Consider the following 22,364-nt stretch of genomic DNA (forward strand, 5'->3'; position numbering starts at 1 on the left):
CTTGTTCGGGGTTTAGTGTTGTTTTTTGTTAGGGGGTTAGTGTTTGTTGTTAGGGGTTTAGGGTTGTTTCTTGTTGGGGTTTAGGGGTTTTTGTTGTTAGGGTGTTAGTGTTGTTTCTTGTTAGGGTGTTAGTGTTTTGTGTTGTTAGGGGGTTAGTGTTGTTTGATGTTAGGGGTTTAGGGTTGTTTGTTGTTAGGGGGTTAGTGTTGTTTGTTGTTAGGGGGTTAGGGTTGTTTGTTGTTAGGGTGTTAGTGTTGTTTGTTGTTAGGGAGTTAGGGTTCTTTGTTGTTAAGGTGTTAGTGTTGTTTGTTGTTGGTGGGTTAGGGTTTTTTGTTGTTTGGTTAGGGTTGTTTTTTGTTAGGGCGTTAGTGTTGTTTGTTGTTAGGGGTTTAGGGCTGTTTCTTATTGGGGTTTAGTGGTTTTTGTTGTTAGGGTGTTAGTGTTTATTGTGGTTAGGGGGTTAGTGTTGTTGGTTGTTCGGGGGGTTAGGATTGTTTGTTGTTAAGGGGTTAGGGTTGTTTGTTGTTTGGGGTTTAGGGTTGTTTGTTGTTTGGGGGTTAAGTTTGTTTGTTGTTACGGTTTAGTGTTGTTTGTTGTTACGGGGTTAGGGTATTTTCTTGTTAGGGGTTCAGTGTTGTTTGTTGTTAGGGGGTTAGTGTTTGTTGTTACGGTGTTAGGGTTGTTTCTTGTTAGTGGGTTAGGTTTGTTTCTTGTTAGTGGGTTAGTGTTTTTGTTTTTAGGGGTTAGGGTTGTTTGTTGTTTGGGGGTTAGTGTTTGTTGTTAGGGGGTTAGGGTTGTTTGTTGTTAGGGTGTTAGTGTTCTTTGATGTTAGGGGTTTAGGGTTGTTTGTTGTTAGGGGGTTAGTGTTGTTTGTTGTTAGGGGGTTAGGGTTGTTTGTTGTTAGGGTGTTAGTGTTGTTTGTTGTTAGGGGGTTAGGGTTGTTTGTTGTTAGGGTGTTAGTGTTGTTTGTTGTTAGTGGGTTAGGGTTTTTTGTTGTTTGGTTAGGATTGTTTGTTGTTAGGTGGTTAGTGTTGTTTGTTGTTAGGGGTTTAGGGTTGTTTCTTGTTGGGGTTTAGTGGTTTTTGTTGTTAGGGTGTTAGTGTTGTTTGTTGTTACGTGGTTAGGGTAGTTTCTTGTTCGGGGTTTAGTGTTGTTTTTTGTTAGGGGGTTAGTGTTTGTTGTTAGGGGTTTAGGGTTGTTTCTTGTTGGGGTTTAGGGGTTTTTGTTGTTAGGGTGTTAGTGTTGTTTCTTGTTAGGGTGTTAGTGTTTTGTGTTGTGAGGGGGTTAGTGTTGTTTGATGTTAGGGGTTTAGGGTTGTTTGTTGTTAGGGGGTTAGTGTTGTTTGTTGTTAGGGGGTTAGGGTTGTTTGTTGTCAGGGTGTTAGTGTTGTTTGTTGTTGGTGGGTTAGGGTTTTTTGTTGTTTGGTTAGGGTTGTTTCTTGTTAGGGGGTTAGTGTTGTTCGTTGTTAGGGGTTTAGGGTTGTTTCTTGTTGGGGTTTAGTGGTTTTTGTTGTTAGGGTGTTAGTGTTCATTGTGGTTAGGGGGTTAGTGTTGTTGGTTGTTCGGGGGGTTAGCATTGTTTGTTCTTAAGGGGTTAGGGTTGTTTGTTGTTTGGGGTTTAGGGTTGTTTGTTGTTTGGGGGTTAGGGTTGTTTGTTGTTACGGTGTAGTGTTGTTTGTTGTTACGGGGTTAGGGTATTTTCTTGTTAGGGGTTCAGTGTTGTTTGTTGTTAGGGGGTTAGTGTTTTTTGTTAGGGGTTTAGGGTTGTTTCTTGTTGGGGTTTAGTGGTTTCTGTTGTTAGGGTGTTAGTGTTGTTTGTTGTTAGGGTGTTAGTGTTTTGTGTTGTTAGGGGGTTAGTGTTGTTTGATGTTAGGGGGTAAGTGTTGTTTGTTGTTAGGGGGTTAGTGTTGTTTGTTGTTAGGGTGTTAGGGTTGTTTGTTGTTAGTGGGTTAGGGTTGTTTGTTGTTAGTGGGTTAGTTTTTTTGGTTTTTAGGGGTTAGGGTTGTTTGTTGTTTGGGGGTTAGTGTTTGTTGTTAGGGGGTTAGGGTTGTTTGTTGTTAGGGTGTTAGTGTTCTTTGATGTTAGGGGTTTAGGGTTGTTTGTTGTTAAGGGGTTAGTGTTGTTCGTTGTTAGGGGGTTGGGGTTGTTTCTTGTTACGGGGTTAGTGCTGTTTGTTGTTAAGGGGTTACGGTAGTTTCTTGTTCGGGGTTTAGTGTTGTTTTTTGTTAGGGGATTAGTGTTTGTTGTTAGGGGTTTAGGGTTGTTTGTTGTTAGGGTGTTAGTGTTGTTGTTAGGGAGTTAGGGTTGTTTGTTGTTAGGGTGTTAGTGTTGTTTGTTGTTAGTGGGTTAGGGTTTTTTGTTGTTTGGTTAGGGTTGTTTTTTGTTAGGGGGTTAGTGTTGTTTGTTGTTAGGGGTTTAGGGTTGTTTCTTGTTGGGGTTTATTGGTTTTTGTTGTTAGGGTGTTAGTGTTTATTGTGGTTAGGGGGTTAGTGTTGTTTGGTTGTTCGGGGGGTTAGGATTGTTTGTTGTTAAGGGGTTAGGGTTGTTTGTTGTTTGGGGGTTAGGGTTGTTTGTTGTTTGGGGGTTAGGGTTGTTTGTTGTTATGGGTTAGTGTTGTTTGTTGTTACGGGGTTAGGGTAGTTTCTTGTTAGGGGTTCAGTGTTGTTTGTTGTTAGGGGGTTAGTGTTTGTTGTTAGGGGTTTCGGGTTGTTTCTTGTTGGGGTTTAGTTGTTTTTGTTGTTAGAGTGTTAGTGTTGTTTGTTGTTAGGGTGTTAGTGTTTTGTGTCGTTAGGGGGTTAGTGTTGTTTGATGTTAGGGGTTACGGGTTGTTTGTTGTTAGGGGGTTAGTGTTGTTTGTTGTTAGGGTGTTAGGGTTGTTTGTTGTTAGTGGGTTAGGGTTGTTTGTTGTTAGTGGGTTAGTGGTTTTGGTTTTTAGGGGTTAGGGTTGTTTGTTGTTTGGGGGTTAGTGTTTGTAGTTAGGGGGTTAGGGTTGTTTGTTGTTAGGGTGTTAGTGTTCTTTGATGTTAGGGTTTTAGGGTTGTTTCTTGTTAGGGTGTTAGTGTTGTTTGTTGTTAGTGGGTTAGGGTTTTTTGTTGTTTGGTTAGGATTGTTTGTTGTTAGGGGGTTAGTGTTGTTTGTTGTTAGGGGGTTAGTGTTGTTTCTTGTTATTGGGTTACTGTTGTTTCTTGTTAGGGGGTTAGTGTTGTTTGTTGTTAGTCAGTTAGGGCTTTTTGTTGTTTGGTTAGGGTTGTTTGTTGTTAGGGGGTTAGGGTTGTTTGTTCTTAGGGTGTTAGGGTTGTTTGCTCTTAGTGGTTTAGGGTTGTTTGTTGTTAGTGGGTTAGTGTTTTTGGTTTTTAGGGGTTTGGGTTGTTTGTTGTTTGGGGGTTAGGGTTTGTTGTTAGGGGGTTAGGGTTGTTTGTTGTTAGGGTGTTAGTGTTCTTTGATGTTAGGGGTTTAGGGTTGTTTGTTGTTTGGGGGTTAAGTTTGTTTGTTGTTACGGTTTAGTGTTGTTTGTTGTTACGGGGTTAGGGTATTTTCTTGTTAGGGGTTCAGTGTTGTTTGTTGTTAGGGGGTTAGTGTTTGTTGTTACGGTGTTAGGGTTGTTTCTTGTTAGTGGGTTAGGTTTGTTTCTTGTTAGTGGGTTAGTGTTTTTGTTTTTAGGGGTTAGGGTTGTTTGTTGTTTGGGGGTTAGTGTTTGTTGTTAGGGGGTTAGGGTTGTTTGTTGTTAGGGTGTTAGTGTTCTTTGATGTTAGGGGTTTAGGGTTGTTTGTTGTGAGGGGGTTAGTGTTGTTTGTTGTTAGGGGGTTAGGGTTGTTTGTTGTTAGGGTGTTAGTGTTGTTTGTTGTTAGGGGGTTAGGGTTGTTTGTTGTTAGGGTGTTAGTGTTGTTTGTTGTTAGTGGGTTAGGGTTTTTTGTTGTTTGGTTAGGATTGTTTGTTGTTAGGTGGTTAGTGTTGTTTGTTGTTAGGGGTTTAGGGTTGTTTCTTGTTGGGGTTTAGTGGTTTTTGTTGTTAGGGTGTTAGTGTTGTTTGTTGTTACGGGGTTAGGGTAGTTTCTTGTTCGGGGTTTAGTGTTGTTTTTTGTTAGGGGGTTAGTGTTTGTTGTTAGGGGTTTAGGGTTGTTTCTTGTTGGGGTTTAGGGGTTTTTGTTGTTAGGGTGTTAGTGTTGTTTCTTGTTAGGGTGTTAGTGTTTTGTGTTGTGAGGGGGTTAGTGTTGTTTGATGTTAGGGGTTTAGGGTTGTTTGTTGTTAGGGGGTTAGTGTTGTTTGTTGTTAGGTGGTTAGGGTTGTTTGTTGTCAGGGTGTTAGTGTTGTTTGTTGTTAGGGGGTTAGGGTTGTTTGTTGTTAGTGGGTTAGTGTTTTTGGTTTTTAGGGGTTAGGGTTGTTTGTTGTTAGGGGGTTAGTGTTTGTTGTTAGGGTGTTAGGGTTGTTTCTTGTTAGTGGGTTAGGGTTGTTTGTTGTTAGTGGGTTAGTGTTTTTGTTTTTAGGGGTTAGAGTTGTTTGTTGTTTGGGGGTTAGTGTTTGTTGTTAGGGGGTTAGGGTTGTTTGTTGTTAGGGTGTTAGTTTTCTTTGATGTTAGGGGTTTAGGGTTGTTTGTTGTTAGGGGGTTAGTGTTGTTTGTTGTTAGGGGGTTAGTGTTGTTTGTTGTTAGGGGGTTAGTTTTGTTTGTTGTTAGGGGGTTAGGGTTGTTTGTTGTTAGGGTGTTAGTGTTGTTTGTTGTTAGTGGGTTAGGGTTTGTTGTTGTTTGGTTAGGATTGTTTGTTGTTAGGTGGTTAGTGTTGTTTGTTGTTAGGGTTTTAGGGTTGTTTCTTGTTGGGGTTTAGTGGTTTTTGTTGTTAGGGTGTTAGTGTTGTTTGTTGTTACGGTGTTAGTGTTTTGTGTTGTTAGGGGGTTAGTGTTGTTTGATTTTAGGGGTTTAGGGTTGTTTGTTGTTAGGGGGTTAGTGTTGTTTGTTGTTAGGGTGTTAGGGTTGTTTGTTGTTAGTGGTTTAGGGTTTTTTGTGTTAGTGGGTTAGTGTTTTTGGTTTTTAGGGGTTAGGGTTGTTTGTTGTTTGGGGGTTAGTGTTTGTTGTTAGGGGGTTAGGGTTGTTTGTTGTTAGGGTGTTAGTGTTCTTTGATGTTAGGGGTTTAGTGTTTGTTGTTAGGCGGTTAGTGTTGTTCGTTGTTAGGGGGTTAGGGTTGTTTCTTGTTACGGGGTTAGTGTTGTTTGTTGTTACGGGGTTAGGGTAGTTTCTTGTTCGGGGTTTAGTGTTATTTTTTGTTAGGGCGTTAGTGTTTGTTGTTAGGGGTTTAGGGTTGTTTCTTGTTGGGGTTTAGGGGTTTTTGTTGTTAGGGTGTTAGTGTTCTTTCTTGTTAGGGTGTTAGTGTTTTGTGTTGTGAGGGGGTTAGTGTTGTTTGATGTTAGGGGTTTAGGGTTGTTTGTTGTTAGGGTGTTAGTGTTCTTTGATGTTAGGTGTTTAGGGTTGTTTGTTGTTAGGGGGTTAGTGTTGTTTGTTGTTAGGGGGTTAGGGTTGTTTGTTGTTAGGGTGTTAGTGTTGTTTGTTGTTAGGGGGTTAGGGTTTTTTGTTGTTTTTTTAGGATTGTTTGTTGTTAGGGGGTTAGTGTTGTTTGTTGTTAGGGGTTTAGGGTTGTTTCTTGTTGGGGTTTAGTGGTTTTTGTTGTTAGGTGTTAGTGTTTATTGTGGTTAGGGAGTTAGTGTTGTTGGTTGTTCGGGGGTTAGGATTGTTTGTTGTTAGGGGGTTAGGGTTGTTTGTTGTTTGGGGGTTAGGGCTGTTTGTTGTTACGGGGTTAGTGTTGTTTGTTGTTACGGGGTTAGGGTAGTTTCTTGTTAGGGGTTTAGTGTTGTTTGTTGTTAGGGGGTTAGTGTTTGTTGTTAGGGGTTTCGGGTTGTTTCTTCTTGGGGTTTAGTGGTTTTTGTTGTTAGGGTGTTAGTGTTGTTTGTTGTTAGGGTGTTAGTGTTTTGTGTTGTTAGGGGGTTAGTGTTGTTTGATGTTAGGGGTTTAGGGTTGTTTGTTGTTAGGGGCTTAGTGTTGTTTGTTGTTAGGGTGTTAGGGTTGTTTGTTGTTAGAGGTTTAGGGTTGTTTGTTGTTAGTGGGTTAGTGTTTTTGGTTTTTAGGGGTTAGTGTTGTTTCTTGTTTGGGGGTTAGTGTTTGTTGTTAGGGGGTTAGGGTTGTTTGTTGTTAGGGTGTTAGTCTTCTTTGATGTTAGGGGTTTAGGGTTGTTTGTTGTTAGGGGGTTAGTGTTGTTCGTTGTTAGGGGGTTAGGGTTGTTTCTTGTTACGGGGTTAGTGTTGTTTGTTGTTACGGGGTTAGGGTAGTTTCTTGTTCGGGGTTTAGTGTTGTTTTTTGATGGGGGTTAGTGTTTGTTGTTAGGGGTTATGGGTTGTTTCTTGTTGGGGTTTAGGGGTTTTTGTTGTTAGGGTGTTAGTGTTTGTTGTTACGGTGTTAGTGTTTTGTGTTGTTAGGGGGTTAGTGTTGTTTGTTGTTAGGGGGTTAGGGTTGTTTGTTGTTAGGGTGTTAGTGTTGTTTGTTGTTAGGGAGTTTGGGTTGTTTGTTGTTAGGGTGTTAGTGTTGTTTGTTGTTGGTGGGTTAGGGTTTTTTGTTGTTTGGTTAGGGTTGTTTTTTGTTAGGGTTTAGTGTTGTTTGTTGTTAGGGGTTTAGGGTTGTTTCTTGTTGGGGTTTAGTGGTTTTTGTTGTTAGGGTGTTAGTGTTTATTGTGGTTAGGGGGTTAGTGTTGTTGGTTGTTCGCGGGGTTAGGATTGTTTGCTGTTAAGGGGTTAGGGTTGTTTGTTGTTTGGGGTTTAGGGTTGTTTGTTGTTTGGGGGTTAGGTTTGTTTGTTGTTACGGTTTAGTGTTGTTTGTTGTTACGGGGTTAGGGTATTTTCTTGTTAGGGGTTCAGTGTTGTTTGTTGTTAGGGGGTTAGTGTTTGTTGTTAGGGTGTTAGGGTTGTTTCTTGTTAGTGGGTTAGGTTTGTTTGTTGTTAGTGGGTTAGTGTTTTTGTTTTTAGGGGTTAGGGTTGTTTGTTGTTTGGGGGTTACTGTTTGTTGTTAGGGGGTTAGGGTTGTTTGTTGTTAGGGTGTTAGTGTTCTTTGATGTTAGGGGTTTAGGGTTGTTTGTTGTTAGGGGGTTAGTGTTGTTTGTTGTTAGGGGGTTAGGGTTGTTTGTTGTTAGGGTGTTAGTGTTGTTTGTTGTTAGGGGGTTAGGGTTGTTTGTTGTTAGGGTGTTAGTGTTGTTTGTTGTTAGTGGGTTAGGGTTTTTTGTTGTTTGGTTAGGATTGTTTGTTGTTAGGTGGTTAGTGTTGTTTGTTGTTAGGGGTTTAGGGTTGTTTCTTGTTGGGGTTTAGTGGTTTTTGTTGTTAGGGTGTTAGTGTTGTTTGTTGTTACGGTGTTAGTGTTTTGTGTTGTTAGGGGGTTAGTGTTGTTTGATGTTAGGGGTTTAGGGTTGTTTGTTGTTAGGGGGTTAGTGTTGTTTGTTGTTAGGGTGTTAGGGTTGTTTGTTGTTAGTGGTTTAGGGTTGTTTGTTGTTAGTGGGTTAGTGTTTTTGGTTTTTAGGGGTTAGGGTTGTTTGTTGTTTGGGGTTAGTGTTTGTTGTTAGGGGTTAGGGTTGTTTCTTGTTAGGGTGTTAGTGTTCTTTGATGTTAGGCGTTTACTGTTGTTTGTTGTTAGGGGGTTAGTGTTGTTCGTTGTTAGGGGGTTAGGGTTGTTTCTTGTTACGGGGTTAGTGTTGTTTGTTGTTACGGGGTTAGGGTAGTTTCTTGTTCGGGGTTTAGTGTTGTTTTTTGTTAGGGGGTTAGTGTTTGTTGTTAGGGGTTTAGGGTTGTTTCTTGTTGGGGTTTAGGGGTTTTTGTTGTTAGGGTGTTAGTGTTGTTTCTTGTTAGGGTGTTAGTGTTTTGTGTTGTTAGGGGGTTAGTGTTGTTTGATGTTAGGGGTTTAGGGTTGTTTGTTGTTAGGGGGTTAGTGTTGTTTGTTGTTAGGGGGTTAGGGTTGTTTGTTGTTAGGGTGTTAGTGTTGTTTGTTGTTAGGGAGTTAGGGTTCTTTGTTGTTAAGGTGTTAGTGTTGTTTGTTGTTGGTGGGTTAGGGTTTTTTGTTGTTTGGTTAGGGTTGTTTTTTGTTAGGGGGTTAGTGTTGTTTGTTGTTAGGGGTTTAGGGCTGTTTCTTATTGGGGTTTAGTGGTTTTTGTTGTTAGGGTGTTAGTGTTTATTGTGGTTAGGGGGTTAGTGTTGTTGGTTGTTCGGGGGGTTAGGATTGTTTGTTGTTAAGGGGTTAGGGTTGTTTGTTGTTTGGGGTTTAGGGTTGTTTGTTGTTTGGAGGTTAAGTTTGTTTGTTGTTACGGTTTAGTGTTGTTTCTTGTTACGGGGTTAGGGTATTTTCTTGTTAGGGGTTCAGTGTTGTTTGTTGTTAGGGGGTTAGTGTTTGTTGTTACGGTGTTAGGGTTGTTTCTTGTTAGTGGGTTAGGTTTGTTTCTTGTTAGTGGGTTAGTGTTTTTGTTTTTAGGGGTTAGGGTTGTTTGTTGTTTGGGGGTTAGTGTTTGTTGTTAGGGTGTTAGGGTTGTTTGTTGTTAGGGTGTTAGTGTTCTTTGATGTTAGGGGTTTAGGGTTGTTTGTTGTTAGGGGGTTAGTGTTGTTTGTTGTTAGGGGGTTAGGGTTGTTTGTTGTTAGGGTGTTAGTGTTGTTTGTTGTTAGGGGGTTAGTGTTGTTTGTTGTTAGGGTGTTAGTGTTGTTTGTTGTTAGTGGGTTAGGGTTTTTTGTTGTTTGCTTAGGATTGTTTGTTGTTAGGTGGTTAGTGTTGTTTGTTGTTAGGGGTTTAGGGTTGTTTCTTGTTGGGGTTTAGGGGTTTTTGTTGTTAGGGTGTTAGTGTTGTTTCTTGTTAGGGTGTTAGTGTTTTGTGTTGTGAGGGGGTTAGTGTTGTTTGATGTTAGGGGTTTAGGGTTGTTTGTTGTTAGGGGGTTAGTGTTGTTTGTTGTTAGGTGGTTAGGGTTGTTTGTTGTCAGGGTGTTAGTGTTGTTTGTTGTTAGGGGGTTAGGGTTGTTTGTTGTTAGGGTGTTAGTGTTGTTTGTTGGTAGGGAGTTAGGGTTGTTTGTTGTTAAGGTGTTAGTGTTGTTTGTTGTTGGTGGGTTAGGGTTTTTTGTTGTTTGGTTAGGGTTGTTTCTTGTTAGGGCGTTAGTGTTGTTCGTTGTTAGGGGTTTAGGGTTGTTTCTTGTTGGGGTTTAGTGGTTTTTGTTGTTAGGGTGTTAGTGTTCATTGTGGTTAGGGGGTTAGTGTTGTTGGTTGTTCGGGGGGTTAGCATTGTTTGTTCTTAAGGGGTTAGGGTTGTTTGTTGTTTGGGGTTTAGGGTTGTTTGTTGTTTGGGGGTTAGGGTTGTTTGTTGTTACGGTGTAGTGTTGTTTGTTGTTACGGGGTTAGGGTATTTTCTTGTTAGGGGTTCAGTGTTGTTTGTTGTTAGGGGGTTAGTGTTTTTTGTTAGGGGTTTAGGGTTGTTTCTTGTTGGGGTTTAGTGGTTTCTGTTGTTAGGGTGTTAGTGTTGTTTGTTGTTAGGGTGTTAGTGTTTTGTGTTGTTAGGGGGTTAGTGTTGTTTGATGTTAGGGGATAAGTGTTGTTTGTTGTTAGGGGGTTAGTGTTGTTTGTTGTTAGGGTGTTAGGGTTGTTTGTTGTTAGTGGGTTAGGGTTGTTTGTTGTTAGTGGGTTAGTTTTTTTGGTTTTTAGGGGTTAGGGTTGTTTGTTGTTTGGGGGTTAGTGTTTGTTGTTAGGGGGTTAGGGTTGTTTGTTGTTAGGGTGTTAGTGTTCTTTGATGTTAGGGGTTTAGGGTTGTTTGTTGTTAAGGGGTTAGTGTTGTTCGTTGTTAGGGGGTTGGGGTTGTTTCTTGTTACGGGGTTAGTGTTGTTTGTTGTTAAGGGGTTACGGTAGTTTCTTGTTCGGGGTTTAGTGTTGTTTTTTGTTAGGGGATTAGTGTTTGTTGTTAGGGGTTTAGGGTTGTTTGTTGTTAGGGTGTTAGTGTTGTTGTTAGGGAGTTAGGGTTGTTTGTTGTTAGCGTGTTAGTGTTGTTTGTTGTTAGTGGGTTAGGGTTTTTTGTTGTTTGGTTAGGGTTGTTTTTTGTTAGGGGGTTAGTGTTGTTTGTTGTTAGGGGTTTAGGGTTGTTTCTTGTTGGGGTTTAGTGGTTTTTGTTGTTAGGGTGTTAGTGTTTATTGTGGTTAGGGGGTTAGTGTTGTTTGGTTGTTCGGGGGGTTAGGATTGTTTGTTGTTAAGTGGTTAGGGTTGTTTGTTGTTTGGGGGTTAGGGTTGTTTGTTGTTTGGGGGTTAGGGTTGTTTGTTGTTATGGGTTAGTGTTGTTTGTTGTTACGGGGTTAGGGTAGTTTCTTGTTAGGGGTTCAGTGTTGTTTGTTGTTAGGGGGTTAGTGTTTGTTGTTAGGGGTTTCAGGTTGTTTCTTGTTGGGGTTTAGTTGTTTTTGTTGTTAGAGTGTTAGTGTTGTTTGTTGTTAGGGTGTTAGTGTTTTGTGTCGTTAGGGGGTTAGTGTTGTTTGATGTTAGGGGTTACGGGTTGTTTGTTGTTAGGGGGTTAGTGTTGTTTGTTGTTAGGGTGTTAGGGTTGTTTGTTGTTAGTGGGTTAGGGTTGTTTGTTGTTAGTGGGTTAGTGTTTTTGGTTTTTAGGGGTTAGGGTTGTTTGTTGTTAGGGGGTTAGTGTTTGTTGTTAGGGTGTTAGGGTTGTTTCTTGTTAGTGGGTTAGGGTTGTTTGTTGTTAGTGGGTTAGTGTTTTTGTTTTTAGGGGTTAGAGTTGTTTGTTGTTTGGGGGTTAGTGTTTGTTGTTAGGGGGTTAGGGTTGTTTGTTGTTAGGGTGTTAGTGTTCTTTGATGTTAGGGGTTTAGGGTTGTTTGTTGTTAGGGGGTTAGTGTTGTTTGTTGTTAGTGGGTTAGGGTTTTTTGTTGTTTGGTTATGATTGTTTGTTGTTAGGTGGTTAGTGTTGTTTGTTGTTAGGGGTTTAGGGTTGTTTCTTGTTGGGGTTTAGTGGTTTTTGTTGTTAGGGTGTTAGTGTTGTTTGTTGTTACGGTGTTAGTGTTTTGTGTTGTTAGGGGGTTAGTGTTGTTTGATTTTAGGGGTTTAGGGTTGTTTGTTGTTAGGGGGTTAGTGTTGTTTGTTGTTAGGGTGTTAGGGTTGTTTGTTGTTAGTGGTTTAGGGTTTTTTGTGTTAGTGGGTTAGTGTTTTTGGTTTTTAGGGGTTAGGGTTGTTTGTTGTTTGGGGGTTAGTGTTTGTTGTTAGGGGGTTAGGGTTGTTTGTTGTTAGGGTGTTAGTGTTCTTTGATGTTAGGGGTTTAGTGTTTGTTGTTAGGCGGTTAGTGTTGTTCGTTGTTAGGGGGTTAGGGTTGTTTCTTGTTACGGGGTTAGTGTTGTTTGTTGTTACGGGGTTAGGGTAGTTTCTTGTTCGGGGTTTAGTGTTGTTTTTTGTTAGGGCGTTAGTGTTTGTTGTTAGGGGTTTAGGGTTGTTTCTTGTTGGGGTTTAGGGGTTTTTGTTGTTAGGGTGTTAGTGTTCTTTCTTGTTAGGGTGTTAGTGTTTTGTGTTGTGAGGGGGTTAGTGTTGTTTGATGTTAGGGGTTTAGGGTTGTTTGTTGTTAGGGGGTTAGTGTTGTTTGTTGTTAGGGGGTTAGGGTTGTTTGTTGTTAGGGTGTTAGTGTTGTTTGTTGTTAGGGAGTTAGGGTTGTTTGTTGTTAAGGTGTTAGTGTTGTTTGTTGTTGGTGGGTTAGGGTTTTTTGTTGTTTGGTTAGGGTTGTTTTTTGTTAGGGGGTTAGTGTTGTTCGTTGTTAGGGGTTTAGGGTTGTTTCTTGTTGGGGTTTAGTGGTTTTTGTTGTTAGGGTGTTAGTGTTCATTGTGGTTAGGGGGTTAGTGTTGTTGGTTGTTCGGGGGGTTAGCATTGTTTGTTCTTAAGGGGTTAGGGTTGTTTGTTGTTTGGGGTTTAGGGTTGTTTGTTGTTTGGGGGTTAGGGTTGTTTGTTGTTACGGTGTAGTGTTGTTTGTTGTTACGGGGTTAGGGTATTTTCTTGTTAGGGGTTCAGTGTTGTTTGTTGTTAGGGCGTTAGTGTTTTTTGTTAGGGGTTTAGGGTTGTTTCTTGTTGGGGTTTAGTGGTTTCTGTTGTTAGGGTGTTAGTGTTGTTTGTTGTTAGGGTGTTAGTGTTTTGTGTTGTTAGGGGGTTAGTGTTGTTTGATGTTAGGGGGTAAGTGTTGTTTGTTGTTAGGGGGTTAGTGTTGTTTGTTGTTAGGGTGTTAGGGTTGTTTGTTGTTAGTGGGTTAGGGTTGTTTGTTGTTAGTGGGTTAGTGTTTTTGGTTTTTAGGGGTTAGGGTTGTTTGTTGTTTGGGGGTTAGTGTTTGTTGTTAGGGGGTTAGGGTTGTTTGTTGTTAGGGTGTTAGTGTTCTTTGATGTTAGGGGTTTAGGGTTGTTTGTTGTTAAGGGGTTAGTGTTGTTCGTTGTTAGGGGGTTGGGGTTGTTTCTTGTTACGGGGTTAGTGTTGTTTGTTGTTAAGGGGTTACGGTAGTTTCTTGTTCGGGGTTTAGTGTTGTTTTTTGTTAGGGGATTAGTGTTTGTTGTTAGGGGTTTAGGGTTGTTTGTTGTTAGGGTGTTAGTGTTGTTTGTTGTTAGGGAGTTAGGGTTGTTTGTTGTTAGGGTGTTAGTGTTGTTTGTTGTTAGTGGCTTAGGGTTTTTTTTGTTTGGTTAGGGTTGTTTTTTGTTAGGGGGTTAGTGTTGTTTGTTGTTAGGGGTTTAGGGTTGTTTCTTGTTGGGGTTTAGTGGTTTTTGTTGTTAGGGTGTTAGTGTTTATTGTGGTTAGGGGGTTAGTGTTGTTTGGTTTTTCGGGGGGTTAGGATTGTTTGTTGTTAAGGGGTTAGGGTTGTTTGTTGTTTGGGGGTTAGGGTTGTTTGTTGTTTGGGGGTTAGGGTTGTTTGTTGTTATGGGTTAGTGTTGTTTGTTGTTACGGGGTTAGGGTAGTTTCTTCTTAGGGGTTCAGTGTTCTTTGTTGTTAGGGGGTTAGTGTTTGTTGTTAGGGGTTTCGGGTTGTTTCTTCTTGGGGTTTAGTTGTTTTTGTTGTTAGAGTGTTAGTGTTGTTTGTTGTTAGGGTGTTAGTGTTTTGTGTCGTTAGGGGGTTAGTGTTGTTTGATGTTAGGGGTTATGGGTTGTTTGTTGTTAGGGGGTTAGTGTTGTTTGTTGTTAGGGTGTTAGGGTTGTTTGTTGTTAGTGGGTTAGGTTTGTTTGTTGTTAGTGGGTTAGTGTTTTTGGTTTTTAGGGGTTAGGGTTGTTTGTTGTTTGGGGGTTAGTGTTTGTAGTTAGGGGGTTAGGGTTGTTTGTTGTTAGGTGGTTAGTGTTGTTTGTTGTTAGGGGTTTAGGGTTGTTTCTTGCTGGGGTTTAGTGGTTTTTGTTGTTAGGGTGTTAGTGTTTATTGTGGTTAGGGGGTTAGTGTTGTTGGTTGTTCGGGGGGTTAGGATTGTTTGTTGTTAAGGGGTTAGGGTTGTTTGTTGTTTGGGGTTTAGGGTTGTTTGTTGTTTGGGGGTTAGGTTTGTTTGTTGTTACGGTTTAGTGTTGTTTGTTGTTACGGGGTTAGGGTATTTTCTTGTTAGGGGTTCAGTGTTGTTTGTTGTTAGGGGGTTAGTGTTTGTTGTTAGGGTGTTAGGGTTGTTTCTTGTTAGTGGGTTAGGGTTGTTTGTTGTTAGTGGGTTAGTGTTTTTGTTTTTAGGGGTTAGGGTTGTTTGTTGTTTGGGGGTTAGTGTTTGTTGTTAGGGGGTTAGGGTTGTTTGTTGTTAGGGTGTTAGTGTTCTTTGATGTTAGGGGTTTAGGGTTGTTTGTTGTTAGGGGGTTAGTGTTGTTTGTTGTTAGGGGGTTAGGGTTGTTTGTTGTTAGGGTATTAGTGTTGTTTGTTGTTAGGGGGTTAGGGTTGCTTGTTGTTAGGGTGTTAGTGTTGTTTGTTGTTAGTGGGTTAGGGTTTTTTGTTTTTTGGTTAGGATTGTTTGTTGTTAGGTGGTTAGTGTTGTTTGTTGTTAGGGGTTTAGGGATGTTTCTTGTTGGGGTTTAGTGGTTTTTGTTGTTAGGGTGTTAGTGTTGTTTGTTGTTACGGTGTTAGTGTTTTGTGTTGTTAGGGGGTTAGTGTTGTTTGATGTTAGGGGTTTAGGGTTGTTTGTTGTTAGGGGGTTAGTGTTGTTTGTTGTTAGGGTGTTAGGGTTGTTTGTTGTTAGTGGTTTAGGGTTGTTTGTTGTTAGTGGGTTAGTGTTTTTGGTTTTTAGGGGTTAGGGTTGTTTGTTGTTTGGGGGTTAGTGTTTGTTGTTAGGGGTTAGGGTTGTTTGTTGTTAGGGTGTTAGTGTTCTTTGATGTTAGGGGTTTAGTGTTGTTTGTTGTTAGGGGGTTAGTGTTGTTCGTTGTTAAGGGGTTAGGGTTGTTTCTTGTTACGGGGTTAGTGTTGTTTGTTGTTACGGGGTTAGGGTAGTTTCTTGTTCGGGGTTTAGTGTTGTTTTTTGTTAGGGGGTTAGTGTTTGTTGTTAGGGGTTTAGGGTTGTTTCTTGTTGGGGTTTAGGGGTTTTTGTTGTTAGGGTGTTAGTGTTGTTTCTTGTTAGGGTGTTAGTGTTTTGTGTTGTGAGGGGGTTAGTGTTGTTTGATGTTAGGGGTTTAGGGTTGTTTGTTGTTAGGGGGTTAGTGTTGTTTGTTGTTAGGGTCTTAGGGTTGTTTTTTGTCAGGGTGTTAGTGTTGTTTGTTGTTAGGGAGTTAGGGTTGTTTGTTGTTAAGGTGTTAGTGTTGTTTGTTGTTGGTGGGTTAGGGTTTTTTGTTGTTTGGTTTGGGTTGTTTTTTGTTAGGGGGTTAGTGTTGTTCGTTGCTAGGGGTTTAGGGTTGTTTCTTGTTGGGGTTTAGTGGTTTTTGTTGTTAGAGTGTTAGTGTTCATTGTGGTTAGGGGGTTAGTGTTGTTGGTTGTTTGGGGGGTTAGCATTGTTTGTTCTTAAGGGGTTAGGGTAGTTTGTTGTTTGGGGTTTAGGGTTGTTTGTTGTTTGGGGGTTAGGGTTGTTTGTTGTTACGGTGTAGTGTTGTTTGTTGTTACGGGGTTAGGGTATTTTCTTGTTAGGGGTTCAGTGTTGTTTGTTGTTAGGGGGTTAGTGTTTTTTGTTAGGGGTTTAGGGTTGTTTCTTGTTGGGGTTTAGTGGTTTCTGTTGTTAGGGTGTTAGTGTTGTTTGTTGTTAGGGTGTTAGTGTTTTGTGTTGTTAGGGGGTTAGTGTTGTTTGATGTTAGGGGGTAAGTGTTGTTTGTTGTTAGGGGGTTAGTGTTGTTTGTTGTTAGGGTGTTAGGGTTGTTTGTTGTTAGTGGGTTAGGGTTGTTTGTTGTTAGTGGGTTAGTTTTTTTGGTTTTTAGGGGTTAGGGTTGTTTGTTGTTTGGGGGTTAGTGTTTGTTGTTAGGGGGTTAGGGTTGTTTGTTGTTAGGGTGTTAGTGTTCTTTGATGTTAGGGGTTTAGGGTTGTTTGTTGTTAAGGGGTTAGTGTTGTTCGTTGTTAGGGGGTTGGGGTTGTTTCTTGTTACGGGGTTAGTGATGTTTGTTGTTAGGGTGTTAGGGTTGTTTGTTGTTAGTGGGTTAGGGTTGTTTGTTGTTAGTGGGTTAGTGTTTTTGGTTTTTAGGGGTTAGGGTTGTTTGTTGTTAGGGGGTTAGTGTTTGTTGTTAGGGTGTTAGGGTTGTTTCTTGTTAGTGGGTTAGGGTTGTTTGTTGTTAGTGGGTTAGTGTTTTTGTTTTTAGGGGTTAGAGTTGTTTGTTGTTTGGGGGTTAGTGTTTGTTGTTAGGGGGTTAGGGTTGTTTGTTGTTAGGGTGTTAGTGTTCTTTGATGTTAGGGGTTTAGGGTTGTTTGTTGTTAGGGGGTTAGTGTTGTTTGTTGTTAGTGGGTTAGGGTTTTTTGTTGTTTGGTTAGGATTGTTTGTTGTTAGGTGGTTAGTGTTGTTTGTTGTTAGGGGTTTAGGGTTGTTTCTTGTTGGTGTTTAGTGGTTTTTGTTGTTAGGGTGTTAGTGTTGTTTGTTGTTACGGTGTTAGTGTTTTGTGTTGTTAGGGGGTTAGTGTTGTTTGATTTTAGGGGTTTAGGGTTGTTTGTTGTTAGGGGGTTAGTGTTGTTTGTTGTTAGGGTGTTAGGGTTGTTTGTTGTTGGTGGTTTAGGGTTTTTTGTGTTAGTGGGTTAGTGTTTTTGGTTTTTAGGGGTTAGGGTTGTTTGTTGTTTGGGGGTTAGTGTTTGTTGTTAGGGGGTTAGGGTTGTTTGTTGTTAGGGTGTTAGTGTTCTTTGATGTTAGGGGTTTAGTGTTTGTTGTTAGGCGGTTAGTGTTGTTCGTTGTTAGGGGGTTAGGGTTGTTTCTTGTTACGGGGTTAGTGTTGTTTGTTGTTACGGGGTTAGGGTAGTTTCTTGTTCGGGGTTTAGTGTTGTTTTTTGTTAGGGCGTTAGTGTTTGTTGTTAGGGGTTTAGGGTTGTTTCTTGTTGGGGTTTAGGGGTTTTTGTTGTTAGGGTGTTAGTGTTCTTTCTTGTTAGGGTGTTAGTGTTTTGTGTTGTGAGGGGGTTAGTGTTGTTTGATGTTAGGGGTTTAGGGTTGTTTGTTGTTAGGGGGTTAGTGTTGTTTGTTGTTAGGGGGTTAGGGTTGTTTGTTGTTAGGGTGTTAGTGTTGTTTGTTGTTAGGGAGTTAGGGTTGTTTGTTGTTAAGGTGTTAGTGTTGTTTGTTGTTGGTGGGTTAGGGTTTTTTGTTGTTTGGTTAGGGTTGTTTTTTGTTAGGGGGTTAGTGTTGTTCGTTGTTAGGGGTTTAGGGTTGTTTCTTGTTGGGGTTTAGTGGTTTTTGTTGTTAGGGTGTTAGTGTTCATTGTGGTTAGGGGGTTAGTGTTGTTGGTTGTTCGGGGGGTTAGCATTGTTTGTTCTTAAGGGGTTAGGGTTGTTTGTTGTTTGGGGTTTAGGGTTGTTTGTTGTTTGGGGGTTAGGGTTGTTTGTTGTTACGGTGTAGTGTTGTTTGTTGTTACGGGGTTAGGGTATTTTCTTGTTAGGGGTTCAGTGTTGTTTGTTGTTAGGGGGTTAGTGTTTTTTGTTAGGGGTTTAGGGTTGTTTCTTGTTGGGGTTTAGTGGTTTCTGTTGTTAGGGTGTTAGTGTTGTTTGTTGTTAGGGTGTTAGTGTTTTGTGTTGTTAGGGGGTTAGTGTTGTTTGATGTTAGGGGGTAAGTGTTGTTTGTTGTTAGGGGGTTAGTGTTGTTTGTTGTTAGGGTGTTAGGGTTGTTTGTTGTTAGTGGGTTAGGGTTGTTTGTTGTTAGTGGGTTAGTGTTTTTGGTTTTTAGGGGTTAGGGTTGTTTGTTGTTTGGGGGTTAGTGTTTGTTGTTAGGGGGTTAGGGTTGTTTGTTGTTAGGGTGTTAGTGTTCTTTGATGTTAGGGGTTTAGGGTTGTTTGTTGTTAAGGGGTTAGTGTTGTTCGTTGTTAGGGGGTTGGGGTTGTTTCTTGTTACGGGGTTAGTGTTGTTTGTTGTTAAGGGGTTACGGTAGTTTCTTGTTCGGGGTTTAGTGTTGTTTTTTGTTAGGGGATTAGTGTTTGTTGTTAGGGGTTTAGGGTTGTTTGTTGTTAGGGTGTTAGTGTTGTTTGTTGTTAGGGAGTTAGGGTTGTTTGTTGTTAGGGTGTTAGTGTTGTTTGTTGTTAGTGGCTTAGGGTTTTTTTTGTTTGGTTAGGGTTGTTTTTTGTTAGGGGGTTAGTGTTGTTTGTTGTTAGGGGTTTAGGGTTGTTTCTTGTTGGGGTTTAGTGGTTTTTGTTGTTAGGGTGTTAGTGTTTATTGTGGTTAGGGGGTTAGTGTTGTTTGGTTTTTCGGGGGGTTAGGATTGTTTGTTGTTAAGGGGTTAGGGTTGTTTGTTGTTTGGGGGTTAGGGTTGTTTGTTGTTTGGGGGTTAGGGTTGTTTGTTGTTATGGGTTAGTGTTGTTTGTTGTTACGGGGTTAGGGTAGTTTCTTCTTAGGGGTTCAGTGTTCTTTGTTGTTAGGGGGTTAGTGTTTGTTGTTAGGGGTTTCGGGTTGTTTCTTCTTGGGGTTTAGTTGTTTTTGTTGTTAGAGTGTTAGTGTTGTTTGTTGTTAGGGTGTTAGTGTTTTGTGTCGTTAGGGGGTTAGTGTTGTTTGATGTTAGGGGTTATGGGTTGTTTGTTGTTAGGGGGTTAGTGTTGTTTGTTGTTAGGGTGTTAGGGTTGTTTGTTGTTAGTGGGTTAGGGTTGTTTGTTGTTAGTGGGTTAGTGTTTTTGGTTTTTAGGGGTTAGGGTTGTTTGTTGTTTGGGGGTTAGTGTTTGTAGTTAGGGGGTTAGGGTTGTTTGTTGTTAGGTGGTTAGTGTTGTTTGTTGTTAGGGGTTTAGGGTTGTTTCTTGCTGGGGTTTAGTGGTTTTTGTTGTTAGGGTGTTAGTGTTTATTGTGGTTAGGGGGTTAGTGTTGTTGGTTGTTCGGGGGGTTAGGATTGTTTGTTGTTAAGGGGTTAGGGTTGTTTGTTGTTTGGGGTTTAGGGTTGTTTGTTGTTTGGGGGTTAGGTTTGTTTGTTGTTACGGTTTAGTGTTGTTTGTTGTTACGGGGTTAGGGTATTTTCTTGTTAGGGGTTCAGTGTTGTTTGTTGTTAGGGGGTTAGTGTTTGTTGTTAGGGTGTTAGGGTTGTTTCTTGTTAGTGGGTTAGGGTTGTTTGTTGTTAGTGGGTTAGTGTTTTTGTTTTTAGGGGTTAGGGTTGTTTGTTGTTTGGGGGTTAGTGTTTGTTGTTAGGGGGTTAGGGTTGTTTGTTGTTAGGGTGTTAGTGTTCTTTGATGTTAGGGGTTTAGGGTTGTTTGTTGTTAGGGGGTTAGTGTTGTTTGTTGTTAGGGGGTTAGGGTTGTTTGTTGTTAGGGTATTAGTGTTGTTTGTTGTTAGGGGGTTAGGGTTGCTTGTTGTTAGGGTGTTAGTGTTGTTTGTTGTTAGTGGGTTAGGGTTTTTTGTTTTTTGGTTAGGATTGTTTGTTGTTAGGTGGTTAGTGTTGTTTGTTGTTAGGGGTTTAGGGATGTTTCTTGTTGGGGTTTAGTGGTTTTTGTTGTTAGGGTGTTAGTGTTGTTTGTTGTTACGGTGTTAGTGTTTTGTGTTGTTAGGGGGTTAGTGTTGTTTGATGTTAGGGGTTTAGGGTTGTTTGTTGTTAGGGGGTTAGTGTTGTTTGTTGTTAGGGTGTTAGGGTTGTTTGTTGTTAGTGGTTTAGGGTTGTTTGTTGTTAGTGGGTTAGTGTTTTTGGTTTTTAGGGGTTAGGGTTGTTTGTTGTTTGGGGGTTAGTGTTTGTTGTTAGGGGTTAGGGTTGTTTGTTGTTAGGGTGTTAGTGTTCTTTGATGTTAGGGGTTTAGTGTTGTTTGTTGTTAGGGGGTTAGTGTTGTTCGTTGTTAAGGGGTTAGGGTTGTTTCTTGTTACGGGGTTAGTGTTGTTTGTTGTTACGGGGTTAGGGTAGTTTCTTGTTCGGGGTTTAGTGTTGTTTTTTGTTAGGGGGTTAGTGTTTGTTGTTAGGGGTTTAGGGTTGTTTCTTGTTGGGGTTTAGGGGTTTTTGTTGTTAGGGTGTTAGTGTTGTTTCTTGTTAGGGTGTTAGTGTTTTGTGTTGTGAGGGGGTTAGTGTTGTTTGATGTTAGGGGTTTAGGGTTGTTTGTTGTTAGGGGGTTAGTGTTGTTTGTTGTTAGGGTCTTAGGGTTGTTTTTTGTCAGGGTGTTAGTGTTGTTTGTTGTTAGGGAGTTAGGGTTGTTTGTTGTTAAGGTGTTAGTGTTGTTTGTTGTTGGTGGGTTAGGGTTTTTTGTTGTTTGGTTTGGGTTGTTTTTTGTTAGGGGGTTAGTGTTGTTCGTTGCTAGGGGTTTAGGGTTGTTTCTTGTTGGGGTTTAGTGGTTTTTGTTGTTAGGGTGTTAGTGTTCATTGTGGTTAGGGGGTTAGTGTTGTTGGTTGTTCGGGGGGTTAGCATTGTTTGTTCTTAAGGGGTTAGGGTTGTTTGTTGTTTGGGGTTTAGGGTTGTTTGTTGTTTGGGGGTTAGGGTTGTTTGTTGTTACGGTGTAGTGTTGTTTGTTGTTACGGGGTTAGGGTATTTTCTTGTTAGGGGTTCAGTGTTGTTTGTTGTTAGGGGGTTAGTGTTTTTTGTTAGGGGTTTAGGGTTGTTTCTTGTTGGGGTTTAGTGGTTTCTGTTGTTAGGGTGTTAGTGTTGTTTGTTGTTAGGGTGTTAGTGTTTTGTGTTGTTAGGGGGTTAGTGTTGTTTGATGTTAGGGGGTAAGTGTTGTTTGTTGTTAGGGGGTTAGTGTTGTTTGTTGTTAGGGTGTTAGGGTTGTTTGTTGTTAGTGGGTTAGGGTTGTTTGTTGTTAGTGGGTTAGTTTTTTTGGTTTTTAGGGGTTAGGGTTGTTTGTTGTTTGGGGGTTAGTGTTTGTTGTTAGGGGGTTAGGGTTGTTTGTTGTTAGGGTGTTAGTGTTCTTTGATGTTAGGGGTTTAGGGTTGTTTGTTGTTAAGGGGTTAGTGTTGTTCGTTGTTAGGGGGTTGGGGTTGTTTCTTGTTACGGGGTTAGTGTTGTTTGTTGTTAAGGGGTTACGGTAGTTTCTTGTTCGGGGTTTAGTGTTGTTTTTTGTTAGGGGATTAGTGTTTGTTGTTAGGGGTTTAGGGTTGTTTGTTGTTAGGGTGTTAGTGTTGTTTGTTGTTAGGGAGTTAGGGTTGTTTGTTGTTAGGGTGTTAGTGTTGTTTGTTGTTAGTGGGTTAGGGTTTTTTGTTGTTTGGTTAGGGTTGTTTTTTGTTAGGGGGTTAGTGTTGTTTGTTGTTAGGGGTTTAGGGTTGTTTCTTGTTGGGGTTTAGTGGTTTTTGTTGTTAGGGTGTTAGTGTTTATTGTGGTTAGGGGGTTAGTGTTGTTTGGTTGTTCGGGGGGTTAGGATTGTTTGTTGTTAAGGGGTTAGGGTTGTTTGTTGTTTGGGGGTTAGGGTTGTTTGTTGTTTGGGGGTTAGGGTTGTTTGTTGTTATGGGTTAGTGTTGTTTGTTGTTACGGGGTTAGGGCAGTTTCTTGTTAGGGGTTCAGTGTTGTTTGTTGTTAGGGGTTTAGTGTTTGTTGTTAGGGGTTTCAGGTTGTTTCTTGTTGGGGTTTAGTTGTTTTTGTTGTTAGAGTGTTAGTGTTGTTTGTTGTTAGGGTGTTAGTGTTTTGTGTCGTTATGGGGTTAGTGTTGTTTGATGTTAGGGGTTACGGGTTGTTTGTTGTTAGGGGGTTAGTGTTGTTTGTTGTTAGGGTGTTAGGGTTGTTTGTTGTTAGTGGGTTAGGGTTGTTTGTTGTTAGTGGGTTAGTGTTTTTGGTTTTTAGCGGTTAGGGTTGTTTGTTGTTAGGGGGTTAGTGTTTGTTGTTAGGGTGTTAGGGTTGTTTCTTTTTAGTGGGTTAGGGTTGTTTGTTGTTAATGGGTTAGTGTTTTTGTTTTTAGGGGTTAGGGTTGTTTGTTGTTTGGGGGTTAGTTTTTGTAGTTAGGGGTTTAGGGTTGTTTGTTGTTAGGGTGTTAGTGTTCTTTGATGTTAGGGGTTTAGGGTTGTTTGTTGTTAGGGTGTTAGTGTTGTTTTTTGTTAGTGGGTTAGGGTTTTTTGTTGTTTGGTTAGGGTTGTTTGCTGTTAGGGGGTTAGTGTTGTTTGTTGTTAGGGGGTTAGTGTTGTTTCCTGTTATTGGGTTACTGTTGTTTCTTGTTAGGGGGTTAGTGTTGTTTGTTGTTAGTCAGTTAGGGCTTTTTGTTGTTTGGTTAGGGTTGTTTGTTGTTAGGGGGTTAGGGTTGTTTGTTCTTAGGGTGTTAGGGTTGTTTGCTGTTAGTGGTTTAGGGTTGTTTGTTGTTAGTGGGTTAGTGTTTTTGATTTTTAGGGGTTTGGGTTGTTTGTTGTTTGGGGGTTAGGGTTTGTTGTTAGGGGGTTAGGGTTGTTTGTTGTTAGGGTGTTAGTGTTCTTTGATGTTAGGGGTTTAGGGTTGTTTGTTGTTAGGGGGTTAATGTTGTTTGTTGTTAGGGGGTTAGGGTAGTTTCTTGTTAGGGGTTTAGTGTTGTTTTTTGTTAGGGGGTTAGTGTTTGTTGTTAGGGGTTTAGTGTTGTTTCTTGTTAGGGTTTAGTGGTTTTTTTTGTTAGGGTGTTAGTGTTGTTTGTTGTTAGGGTGTTATTGTTTTATGTTGTTGGGGGTTAGTGTTGTTTGTTTTTAGTGGGTTAGGGTTGTTTGTTGTTAGTGGGTTAGTGTTTTTGGTTTTCAGGGGTTAGGGTTGTTTGTTGTTTGGGGGTTAGGGTTGTTTGTTGTTAGGGTGTTAGTGTTGTTTGTTGTTAGGGGGTTAGGGTTGCTTGTTGTTAGGGTGTTTGTGTTGTTTGTTGTTAGGGAGTTAGGGTTGTTTGTTGTTAGGGTGTTAGTGTTGTTTGTTGTTGGTGGGTTA

The sequence above is a fragment of the Elephas maximus genome, chromosome 19 (assembly GCF_024166365.1).
Source record: "Elephas maximus indicus isolate mEleMax1 chromosome 19, mEleMax1 primary haplotype, whole genome shotgun sequence".
Lineage (NCBI taxonomy): Eukaryota > Metazoa > Chordata > Mammalia > Proboscidea > Elephantidae > Elephas > Elephas maximus.